Here is a 13,987-nt window from a genome sequence, read left to right as displayed (position 1 = left end):
GTGCCCCCCCCATGTTGGTGAGTACTATGTCTAGGACATTAGAGCCACTTGTGGGGGTGCAGACTATCTGTGATAAAGCATTTGTATTGACAACGTCCAGGAACGAACCTCTGGGCGAGCATGTTTGTGCTTGTGTATGTCACTCAGTCAATGAAAGGATAGTTGAAATCTCCCATGACTAAGGTGTTGGGCTGTATGACGAGTGACTCCAGTAAGTCCAGGTAGGTGGAGTGCTTTTCTTGGTTCATGGCAGGGAACCTATAGGTTGGTTCATGGTAGGGGACCTATAGCTAGCAATGATGTGGTAGGGTATTTTGCCTGTAATTAACTGGACATGGAGTAGTTCAAGAGAGTCATGCTGTTTGACCAGTCTCAAGGTGTACTTGGCTTTAATGAAGATGGATCTACCTCCACCTTTAATTCTTTCACACTCATTTTAGGGTCTGAATGTGTGGAAGACATTGTAGCCTTGCACAGCTGGGGTGTCCTCCATGGACTTGAACTATATCTCAGTGACTGCACAGGCATCCATATCTTCCAAGGTGAGAAGTGCTTCCAGGGACTGAAATTTCATGTTTAGACTCCTAGCATTAAGCAGCAGAACCTTTACATTACCTAAATAAAGGCACTATGAGGGAGGCAAATGCCTTTGCCAGTATCCAAAAACCTAGAGGAGACAGGTGCAGACCATTTCTGGCTAAGTGGCATGGCCTGTTGACCATGCCCTCCCAGCTGATAAATAATGGATCCCCCTGGTCTGACACCAGAAGCTAAGCTAGTTGTTGAAGTTGATCATTTTCTGTTTATATTGAGGCATCATGCGTGAATGGGCGTACCTTCGTTGAAGGTTCTGCGTCAGGACTGGTAACTCGGCACGTAAAAATCAACTACCAATCATTAGCAGACCGGAGTTCTACTGTGGCGACTCTTAACCAGGAAAAGCCGAAAGACACAACAATTGTGGCATCACCTGGGTGAAGGTAGAATACTACTTAGGGTTAGGGTCATACCTGCCTGGGACACATAATCTGAGAGTTCAGTCATGTTTCTCTTCAGATAGTCCAGAGAGGTACATATCAAGTCATTTAACCTAACATGGACTATGACAGAGTCATACTGGTACTTGTTGTTGAGTGACTTGCGTGTATGCATGATTTGATGGATCCTGGCACCTGACAGGCAGCTGCCTGTGACCTTCTTGTCCAGCCTGGTTAGGGGGACATCTATGTGTCTCACCATGGAGTCACCTATGACCAAGACATTTGGTTTTGAGGTGTATTGCCTTAGGGGCTTATTTGCTGAGACACCGGTGTATGTGATATTATGTGTAGTGGTTCTATTTGCATAGCAGTGTGTGCAAGTGGTTTGCATTTGGGAGGTCTCTGATCTTTTGGTAAGCTTTTGGTGAGTACTTCCACATATATGGGTTTCTGTGTCATGACAATATTTTGTGTGGGAGGTGAAGTGTACATGCTGACAACCTGTCTGATGTCCAGTTTGTTGTTACCTGAGAGAACTGATTCCAATTTCATAGTGTAATTGCATCTCTCACATAGGGTATTTGTTTTAAGAGTAAGTTGTTGTCAGTATTCATGAGGCAATTACAACATTTTCTCAGGATGCCCATCTCGATCAAGCTGACCAGAGAAATGATGGGAAACTGCCCGTCCATTGTAGCAGGTTTTTACCATATACAGGGGATATAAAAAGTTTACACACCCCTGTTAAAATGCCAGGTTTTTGTGATATAAAAAATGAGACCACAATAAATAATTTCAAAACTTTTCCCATCTTTAATGTGACTTATAACCTGTAAAATTCAATTGAAAAACAAACAAATCTGTTAGGGGAAAAAAATATAAAAAATAAAAAAAATGTACAATACACTGGTTGCATAAGTGTGCACACCCTTAAACTAATACTTTGTTGTGTGTGCACACCCTTACACTAATACTTTGTTGAAATACCTTTTGATTTAATTACAGCTTTCAGTCTTCTTGGGTAGGAGTGTATCAGCATGGCACATCTTGACTTGGCAATATTTGCCCACTCTTCCTTGCAAAAGCGCTCCAAATCTGTCAGATTGTGAGGGTATCGCTTGTGCATAGCCCTCTTCAGGTCACCCCACAGATTTTCTATTGGATTTAGGTCTGGGCTCTGGCTGGGCAATTCCAAAACTTTCATTTTCTTCTGGTGAAGCCATTCTTTTGTTGATTTGGATGTATGCTTGGGGTCATTGTCATGTTGAAAGGTGAAATTCCTCTTCATCTTCAGCTTTCTAGCAGATGCCTGAAGGTTTTGGGCCAAAAGTGACTGGTATTTGGAACTGTTCATAATTCCCTCCACCTTGACTAAAGTCCCAGTTCCAGCTGAAGAAATGCAACCCCAAAGCATGATACTGCCACCACCATTTTTTACCATGGGGATGGTGTTCTTATGGTGATGCAAAGTGTTGTTTTTGCACCAAATGTACCTTTTGGAATTGTGGCCAAATCGTTCTACCTTGGTCTCATCAGACCATAACACATTTTCCCACATGCTTTGGTGAGACTTGATGTATTGTTTTGCAAACTTTAGCTGGGCCTGGATGTTTTTCTGTGTAAAAAAGGCTTCTGTCTTGCAACACTAGCCCATAGTCCAGACATATGGAGAATACGGGAGATCGTTGTCACGTAGTACACAACCAGTACTTGCCAGAAATTCCTGCAGCTCCTTTGGTGTTGCTGTATGTTTCTTGGCAGCCTCCCTGACCAGTTTTCATCTTGTCTTTTCATCAATTTTGGAGGGATGTCCAGTTCTTTGCAAAGTCACTGTTGTCCCATATTTTCTCCACTTTTTGATGACTGTCTTCACTGTGTTCCATGGTATATCCAATGCTGTGGAAATTTTTTGTACCCTTCTCCTTTCTGACACCTTTCAACAATGAGATCCCTTTGATGCTTTGTAAGCTCTCTGCAGACCATGACTTTTGCTGTAAAGGCAAAAGGTTTTGCAGGCAACTGAGTAAATGTCAGGAAAATCCTACTAGGACAGCTGAACTTTATTTGGGGTTAATCAGAGTCTCTTTAATTGATGGCAGGTGTGTACCCAAGATGAGTGAATGCTGTAATTAAATCAAAAGGTGCTTCAACGAAGTATTAGTTTAAGGCTGTGCACACACAACAAAGTATTAGTTTAAGGGTGTGCATACTTATGCAACCACTGTATTGTGTGCTTTTTATTTTTTATAATTTTTCCCCTAACAGATTTGTTTATTTTTCAATTGAATTGTACAGGTTATAGATCATATTAAAGGTGGGAAAAGTTTTGAAATGATTTATAGTGGTCTCATTTTTTTATATCACAAAAACCTGGCATTTTAACAGGGATGTGTAAACTTTTTATATCTACTGTATACTATTTGGGAAGAGAGTGGACTAGTTTGACCATTTTTTTGCTAGGAGTAACAAAGAGGCTTGATCAGTTATTTATTTATTTATTTATTTATTTTAATTTTGTTTACCGGGATGGTCTGACTGGACAAGGTCCGTTTACAGCAGAGGCCCGGGGAGAAAAGCTCCAGTTTAATTAGGATAACATATTACAGGAAGTAAACATATAATACCATATGTAGGCAATAGTATCTATTGAACAAGAAATTTCTAGACGGAAGTCAAAAGAGTAGACATTTGCAATAAAAAAAAAGCAATTTACATATATACATTTAGTTAGCAAAGAGCATAGTCAGATTTTATTAGGTACATGTTTTCCATGTAAAATATTTTGAGGAAATATATTTATTTATTTATTTTTCTGGCAGTTGCAGGCTATGGATGAAAAGTGTGGCAACGCTGCTCAGTGTGCATCTGGGTTGCCTGTAGTGCAGCAGGGAAGCTTGGGAGGATTCCACTGACAGGTATCTAGGGAAAAATTGTGTTTCTAGGCATTTGTGTCTATACAGGGCACCACTAACCCCTGTTGCTCCATCCACAGTGACACATACATGCGAGGCTTAAATACAGGCAAAATTAAACCCTTTTAAGCTAATCTACCAATAATAAAGCACGCAATGGACCTTCCTGTAGCAATCCACAACTCAGACAAGGCTGGATCCACACTCTTCTGCCACAAGGGTGCAGGGGAGGCCTTCTTAATGTAAGATGGCTGGTTTAGTGCTCAGGTGTTTCAACAACAGGCTAGATTCAGCAGCTCTGAATCTAGTCTATGTTATCTAGGTATCACTACCATGCAAATCAAGTGCAGAGAATGAAGCAGTCACAAACAATAAAACGGTAAAAAAAAAACAGAAATATTAAAGTAATTCAATAAAGTACAGTTCAAAAGGTGCAGAAGAATCACAAAATATACTTCTTTTCTTTTTTTTTTTCCTTGGATGCATTGGATTAAAGCATAAACACTTCAGACCTCTGACAAAGGACACCAATCACAGAGCACCTCCCGTTAATTGGGCACAAACCTGTGCAAATGCAAGGCTTAAATGTAAGCAAAATTAAACATTTTTAAGCTAATCTACGAATAAGAGAGCACACAATAAACATTCCTCCAGCAATCCCCAGCTCAGAAAAGGCTGGATTCACACTCTTCTGCCATAAGGCTGCAGGGGAGCCCTTCCTAATATAAGATACCTGGTTTAGTGCTCAAGTGTAGTAACAACAGGCTAGATTCAGCAGGTGTGAATCTAGTCTATGCTATCTAGTTATTAATGCTGTGCAAATCAGGTGCAGAGAATGAAATAGTCACAAACCGTAAAACAGTAAAAAAAAAAAAAACATAAATAATGTAGTAATTCTATAAAATACCAAACACTATAAGAAACTTTCCACCAGGTGTCCTCAGTGGAATAACTATACAAAAATACTCCCCAGATTTGAAACAATTGAAACAATGAGGGAGTATTTTTGTATAGTTACTCCACTAAGAACACCTGATGGAAAGTTTCTTATAGTGTTTGTTTTTTTTTGGGTTAAGTGTGTGACACTTGGCTTAATGAAACTTTAAGGGACTCTGCGGATTTTGTCTTGTTGCAATTTGATAAAATACAGTTCAAAAAGTGCAGAAGAATCACAAACTATACTTATTTTCTTGTTTTTGGCCTTGGATGCCTTGCATTAAAGCAGAAACACTCTAGACCTCTGGCAAAGGATGACAAATGTTTTTTTAAACACCTTCATTGAATTATCACTTGTGACAAAGGCAAATTTACATTTATATAAAAGTAATCAAACTGTATTAATAAGTTCACATTTACAAATATTATATTTCACATATATTGCTATATATCATATAACCTAAACAACATTACATAAATTATTTAATTCCTGTCCTTTTTTAGACAAGAAACATCTTTATTAAAGGGTTCCTATCATGTAGTTGAACTTTTACAAGTTCAGACCTCATATGGTCGAGACCATAAGTTCGAATTTGTAAACGTTCGAGCGTTTGAATGGAAATCTCCATAAGCGGAGGTTTCCATTTTGTTCAATGGGGTGCGATCTCGGAGTTGGTATATTTAAGTAGCAGGGGATGTGGGGGGTGCAGGCGGGCTTGCCCCACCCCCGCTTAAAACAGTTTATTTTGTTTTCCGTTTTTTTGGGGGTTTTTTATCCACAGTCGAAGTTTTGTAATTTCGAACATAATGGCTCGGACGTTACATGTTTGAAGTTATAAGACTTTGACTATGTGATATAGACCCTTTATTAAACCATCACTTATGACACAGGTAATCAGACATTTATATAAATTAAAACAAACCACACCAAAACAATCCTAGTTGCAAGCAAACCATACTGACACACTCCCAGCTGCAAACATTATACATCACTTATAATCTACCCAATCATTTTCAGTGAAACATTATATAACTCATTTAAATCCTGCCTTCTTTTAAACCTCATTTCTCCCCTGTATATATTGTTCCCCCAATTCCCATTTTTTTCCTATGCAGTTTGCTCCTACCCTTTTCTAGAGATCTGAATTCCAGTTGTTTTATCTCTGTTACTATATTCACTTCTTCTTCTTCTTTCGGCTTTTTCCCGGTTAGGGGTCGCCACAGTGGATCACCTGTCCACTCATGATTGGCAGTGGAGTTTTATGGTGTCGAATTGCCAGCCTGGCGCCCAACCTTCCACAGAAGGCACACACACACGCATGCACGCACTTACACCTAGGGCCAATTTAGAGTGTCCAATCCACCTACAGCATGTCTTTGGGATGTGGGAGGAAACCAGAGCACCCGAAGGAAACCCACGCGACCACAGGGAGGACATGCAGACTCCACACAGAAGGCACCCCAGCCGAGGATCGAACCGGAGAACTCTGTTACTATATTCACTTCTTCTAGTATAGTTGGTTTAGATTTTCATTTCCATTTTCTAGTAATAGTTTTTTTGGCAGCCACCATAATTAGACACAGCAAGGCCTTACCATGTCTAGTCAATTCCGATTCTGTATCATAGCTCAGAAGAATCATCTCCCTCATCACACCAATCTGCCCATCCAACATCTATGACAGTGCATCCCACAGGGAATCCTTAAAGTCTGCCAACTCACCACACTCCCAAAAAATATGTTCCCAATTACCTCTTTCTTCCCCATCACACCTCCAACATTTGCTGTCTACCCGAGGAAAAATTGTCTGGGGTCTACTTGGGGTATAAAAATATCTATGTAAACATTTCCAAGCAAAAATACTAAATCGTCTAGATTTTGTTGCATATTTGGGAGACGTACATATATCCTCCCATTGTTCCTTTGTAAAATGCTTATTCAAGCTCTCTTCCCAATAATTTCTAACCTCCTCTCATTGATTCTTATAGTTAACATGCAATGTTTTATATGCTCTATTGATTATTGCTTTTTAAATGGCAGCTTCTGTTCTAGACTCTACTAAAAACTCTACCAGTGCTGGTCTTTTGTTTAGGACCCATCTATTTCTTTCTCTTTGCCTATACTCTGATATCAATCTTTGATAGGGAAGGCAATCTGTAACCTGCAGTCCAAATAAATCCTTGGCTTCTTCCCATTCTATCATCTTTCCCTCTCTAGTTCTTTGCTCCCAATTCCTTGGTTCCTTTGCCAGTTTTCTCTAATAAATTCCAGCCCCCCTCTTGCCTATTTTCAGTGTTCCCTAATTGCAGTCATCCCTATTGGCAGAATCTCCTTTCTCCATTCCCATGTTGGCTTAGTTCTTAGGATACTTTATTCTAGTTTATAGATATAATATTCTGTATGATTATTGTTATTCTCCTTAAAGACCTGCATCCAAAATTCCAGTCTCTCCTTGTTTCTTGAGCTTCCCCAATGTTTCATCATCATCCCTTTCCACTTTGAATTATACTTTTCTGCTTGCATTATGTATAGGAGCCTTAACTATGTAGCTCTGAAATACCCCTTAAAATAGGGTAATCTCAAACCCCCTTTTCTACTGGCCAGATCAGCTTATCCCACTTATCTCTTACCATCTTCTCGTTAAATGAACCATTATGCCTCTCCTTGTTCTGTGAGATTCCGCATATTCTGTAATACTTTAACCTTTGTAAGCCCCTCGAAATAATTTCATTACTTCTTAACTATCTGTCTTTTTCTTTTATTTCTGCCCTATTTTTAAAATACCCTTTCATTTTATCCCACTCACTAGCTAACTTCTGGAGTATGTTATATCTTCCCTAACAACACCCAAGTAATTTCCACCACCCATTCCTTAAATTCCTCATTTTTTAACAGGTAGGTGAGAAAGGACCAGTGTCTCTTAGTAATTATTGGCACCTGATCTGAAATATTTATTGACTGTGTGTCAGAGTTCTCACTTAAATGCACATATTCCTGTCAAATATAATTTCTGTCTAGCCTAGCCCAGTTACTGAACCTTGGTGAATAGTATGTACATTTTAAGTTCCTACTACTGAATTCACATCTTGAAAACCAAGTATTTTCTAGACTTTCTTCAGAAATTTAACATCTTTTGTTATATTTTCTCTTCTAGCCCCCAAGTCTATATTTTCATTGTTGCAAATCAAATTCTAGTCCCGACCTATAAGTAATATTCCCTGCTGAAAACTGATTATTTCTCCCCAATAATTTTAAGCTTCATAATAGCAGTTTAGGTGGAATATAAATACATGCCAGTGTAATCTTCATCCCTTGCCAGTAGTCCCTTACTACCACAAATCTGCCATTATTATGTTTTTTCCTCTTCTATTACTATTGGAGCTCCTCTAGCAATTAATATAAGTAATCATCTTTTCCTTTGTCCCTGATATTTTGCTGACTATCCATCATGAAACCCTTTCTTTATCAAATTCACGTGTTCATTTCTTTACAAACATGTCTAAAGTAGCACTGCTATTTGCACTCTGCATGTCTTAATATAATTAAATATTCTTTCCTTTTTGTCTATACCTGTGAGACCATTCACATTTGAAGAAAATATGGAAAATGTTGCCATTACGACATGAAGTTATTATTCCAATCTATTATATTTTATAGCTTTTTTAAATGTCTTTTCCAGCTTTTATGATACATGCACCAACTAATGTTTGGCAGGTTAAACCTTTATAGAGTTTTTTCATATCATCAGCATTGGGATATATGTCACATTTTATACTACATTTTGTTTTAACAAAACCCTCAAAAACCCAAACACACCTCCAGAACACCCTCATAACCTGTTAACTTAATACAAACACACAAAACATCAAATAATGTTTAACCCTCCTAGTAGGAACAATAGTCTCAGACAGCTGCAAGCACTTCCTTTAATTAACCTTAAATTGTGGTTATCCAGCTTCTCTTTACACTAATTGGCGTCTGTTCTTTTTTATTTTTATTTCCCCTCCCACATGTGAAAAACAACTTGCATATTTTCAGAAAACATTAACTTTTAGCCTTGAATAAAACACTGTTCTGACTTTTTATTGCCCTGTTATTGGCTTGTTGGCATGGAAATGTAAGAGAAAAAAATGTCGTCCTCAGATGCAGACTTCTAAAGACAAGCTGAAACATTTATTGTTAAAGGACAACTTCATTATATTCAGTGTTCTCTTATTTACTTGTTTCTACTCAAAACTAGTTATTAGATTAAGCCATGGGTCTTAATCCAGACATTCACCTATGCAAAAGTAAGATAAAACATATCAGCTCTACATATATTACGATTTGTGTACGTTTGCATCCCATCCCCCCACATCAGCAACCCAAGATTACAGCCCATTAACCTAACTGTGCTTTTGTCTAGACTTTTTTTCTCTTTTTCCATTGTAATTCATACATTTCCTAACATTAAAAAAGAAGAAAGAGAAAAAAAGGTTTCTGTTTACTTTAATATTGTTATCTAATACAAGGACACCTAAAATGTTTTACTATAAAACATGCTATTTATATTGTAAAAAGTATCATAGAAATACTGTTAAGAACAAGAATTTTCTTTCTTACAGTTTTCTTTTTCCTTCTTCTTTCTCTCCCCTCAGTGTCCTCCCAAACATTAATGACATGAAATGAGGCAAATGCCTTTCAGTTCCCCACAAGTTTAACAAAATCAACAAAAGTCCACCCTTTTCACATTTTCATATACAGCCATATTTCACAAATGTGAATTATACTTTGCAGTCTCACATTTATTCACTAATTTCCTAGTTGTAGGACTTCTTCATATTCATCTCAATCTTCCATCTCCAGATTCTGGTTCAATTCCAAGGTACTCCTGATTCTTCTAGTCGCCTCCTGTGCTTTTCTCTGTCTCTCAAGCATTTTCCTTTGTAACAGTGGACAATGTTTCACTGGCAGAGTATATTCATGTGCTTTATTATCAGAAGGATGTAAAGCAGAGTCCCCTTCTTCTTGATATTTCACTTTTTGTTAAACAAACTTTTATATTTTTCCTTAGCCTATTCTGCATCAAAAAGGCTTTGATCCTCAAGGAAAAAATATTCTGAAGACAGCTGGATATAACAGCTTGAATCTCACACCTGACATTCCCTGATTGCTAAAATACATTTGTCTCTCTTCTCCCTGGCGTACAATGAATAGTCATTTTCACAAGCACTCTACTGTCTCAACAGCAAACCACAAACTAAGAACTAAATGAATGCTATGTCAGAAAACCTGAAGCACACTTCACACCAATGCTACTTCCACATTTTTAATTGAGTTTAGTGCTTTTGTCCACACAGCATTTTTGGAATTAATCAGAAATAAAACAGCCATTTATTCATACTAATATATGTTTCTTTCTTACTCATTTGATTATCCAGTTCCCATTAAATTTAAAACACATCATTAAAAATTCAAACTCTTAAGCCATCCTTTGCACACAAGACTTTTATATCAACTGTGTATCATTATTATTATTATTATTATTATTATTATTATTATTATTATTATTATTATATAAGAACCATATGTAAATACCCTTACATATTCTACAACTAAGCAATGCACATTTTTTATTCCCACCTAGTTTTCCAGCTTCTACCTCTCTTAGTTGGTTGCACCTTATCAAAAAAAAAATAAAATAAAATAAACACAAACCTCCTAATTAAAAAGTTTTAAATTTTTGAGCTTGTTTGCCTGGTATTTAGCCTGTCTCCTAACTTGCAGCATAGAAACTGCATATAAAAATCTGTAAAGAGACAGATGCACATTACATAACAATATAAAATAATAACCCATTCACCAAAATCAAACAAAGGACACCTTAACAATGGGACCTAAATAAACACTGTTGGATATTGATTTATAACTTGTTAGCTAGGGCTGTGTAATAAATGTATTCTGTAAGGCATGTCTATTCAATCACATGAACCCAGTTAGCCTTCTGAAGTAAAAGGCAACATAGTTCTCTAGACTCAGATAATATGATAAAATGGCAAACTTCAGTGTGGTTAGCAGAGGCTGATTATGGAATTCTTGGCTAATAAAAAGGCATATTACTGTTTAGATATCAGGAGAGAATGTCTTACTAACAGGACTTCAGGATTCTGCATTCGTCTCTCTTGTCAGCTTGAAGGCTAATACTAGTTTACCCATGTTTGGTGTCATAAATATTGTTTATATGGATAACACTTGCATTCATCTATTAAGGTCAAACTTGTTTTTTTTAAGTTTTGGCTAATTGTGACTTGGAGAGTTTACATGTCTTCTTATTTGGAATATGTTAGATGGTATCACCAAACTACAACTTATGCATTAAATATTTTTATCAAATGGAAAAACATAACTTGAACCTGCAATAAAAGCAGAAAAAAATATTTTTTTGCAGTGGTCTCTGTCCCTACTTAGTCTTGTTTAAATTTACCAAATCTGCAGTCACAATACAGTGGAGAAAACTGAAAAAAAAGCTGCAGCACTCTGCTGGCTTGCACATTTAAACTGCATATGGTTTTGACCAATCACAATCCAAAGAATACGATTAAAAAGTTGCTGAGTTTAAGTATACCCATCAGTGAGTAGGACAACTGATAATATTAGGTGACAATGGACCTTGAGTGTGGAAATTGCATTGTGGGACTTAAAAAAGGTCAGTAGACACAGCCAGACTGCAAGGTATTTGTAAATGATCACATGATCAATATCATCAAGCTGCCCTGCAGAGTTAGTGAAACAGAACAATGGCCATCTTTGGAGAGGTTCCATAAAGTGCTCTTAGTTTTGATAAGCAACTTTTTGGTGTCAAACCAGTGCCAAACATTACTAAAATCTGAAAATAACACTTGAAAACTAAAATCTTCCCATATGGCATTCTGTATACGCAAGTAAGTCTGAAGGATCATCTGTACAGAGTGCTGTGGTAATTTGCATGCAGGTTAGACTGTCATGCCTAAGTCAGCATTTCGACCTTTCAGTTTCTCATCTTTTCAGGTCATTGACTGTCTGGACAAAATCTAGCTGGATTGTCGTTTATTTTACATGATTTAGATGAGGTGATTTGTGACACGTAGACTTCTGCTGCCACTTTGAATGTGCTCAATTAAAATATGTTGATTTTAATGCTGTACCTCAGTGCCATTTATTACATGGTGCCACTATCTGCCACTCCTTCAACTAACACTTGGTGCTGCAGTGTGTGTGATAATTGTTAATCCTAATGTCGAAAACCATTCACCTGTGTCAATTATTAGAGAGTTATTAGGGAGAACACATGTACACTTTATTAATGAAGATGAACAAATGGTCACAATAACAATGGCATAGACCATTGTGACAGGTTGGAGCACAGTAGACATCCAAACAAGGATGTAATCTATGACTTTGATACAGAACTGGAGCACAAGACATTTGGTTCACTGTGGGAACAAGGCGTAGAAGGAAAACCTTTTTCTGCTATTAGTGACTATGACTCAAAAACATAAGGAAAGTAACAACAGCACTGTAAAATGTAAGTGTATACTTTGAGACATGCCTCAAATAACTTCAGAAGGACAAATGGATGTGACCTTTTGACAAGGAAGACACTGTCAATAATAATGGCTACACAGATGGTAAACAAAGAGTGCGCACTTCTAATATGGGTTATAGAAACATGGATTAGCTAATGTTTAATACAGCATAAGCAGCAGAAGTGTATGTTAATCAACCAATCCAAGATAAAGGAGCTATTCAACAAGCTATAAAGCAACTGTGTAGACTCAGTGCTGTTTTTTCCTGCGAATTCCAAAACCTATTGGAATACAGCCACAGAAAGGAGTTTACACAGAAACAATATTAGGGGCCACTGTTGCTTTAATTCAGGTGTATGCGCAACAGGCTGAAGTCTATGCTACTGCTGCTGCTAATAGACCACAGCCAAGGAGAAGAGTTTTCAGACCCCATTTAACTTATCACAATCTGCATGATGTGGAAATTGTAGAGCACTACAGGGTGGATAGAGATATAGTACAGGAACTCTGCAACCTTTGTCATCCTCAACTCAGACTCAGGTCAAATCGAGCGGAACCCATACCAATGGAGACAAAGGTATGTGTAGCAATTAGAATTTTAGCTACAGGAACCTTTCAGAGATCAACAGAGACATGGGGGGTGTCACAGGCATCACCATCCAGGATCCTCCATCAATTCCTTAATGCTATGCTGCAACATGCCAGTGGCCATATATATTTCCCCATATTCCCGAGGACAGGGCCACAAATATGCAGGAGTTTTACCTTGTAGCATACTACCCTGAAGTGCCATAGATTGTACACATATAGAAATTAAGGCACCACCCAGGGAACAAGGGAAGGCTCTACATAAATAGAAAGGGCTTCCACTCTAAACTGCCAAGTCATGTGTAATGCCAAGGGAATCATCTGGGACATATGTTCTGGCAACCCAGGCAGTTACCACAACTCACATATCTGGCACACCTCCCAACTGTATTAGATGTTCACTAGGGGGGATATCCCACAGGGTCATTTATTGGGGGATGCAGGTTATGCACTGGAACCGTGGCAGATGACGCCTATCAGAAATGCACACACCCCTGCTGAAGAATATCATAACGAGGAATATTTTTAAACTAGAAATATCATAGAGTGCATGTTTGGGCTGCTGAAGTCGCAGTTCCAGTGCCTAGATACAGCTGGGGGGGCACTGCAGTAGAATCCATGTACATGTACTGAAATATTCACTGTCTGCCATGCTACACAACATCATCCTGAGAAAGCAGTTTCAGCAGGATCAACAAAGGGAAGAGGCAAACATCCCACCACCAATGCCAAGGTCACCACAGCCACATGCAGGTGAGGAGTCAAAGGGGGGACCAGCAGCTGCTGTGGGTGTAGGCAGACATAGGCATGCTTAATATGCCCTCACATTGGTTAAGAGGCAACGTATAACACACTTACTCACCACCTAAGTGGCTAAAACCTTCATCTTACGCACATACATATAGTAACATTGATGCCAGGCAATGCTCACAACCTTTACCTACCCATGTAATGGCTGTGTACTGCTAGCATCAGACAGAGTCAGCCCTGAACTAAACTTTTTGCAACTGCTGGATTTAGAAGGTAAT

Source organism: Protopterus annectens, chromosome 6.part0, assembly GCF_019279795.1.
Source record: "Protopterus annectens isolate FY-2018-M chromosome 6.part0, PAN1.0, whole genome shotgun sequence".
NCBI lineage: Eukaryota > Metazoa > Chordata > Ceratodontiformes > Protopteridae > Protopterus > Protopterus annectens.
This window is presented reverse-complemented; position numbering follows the sequence as displayed.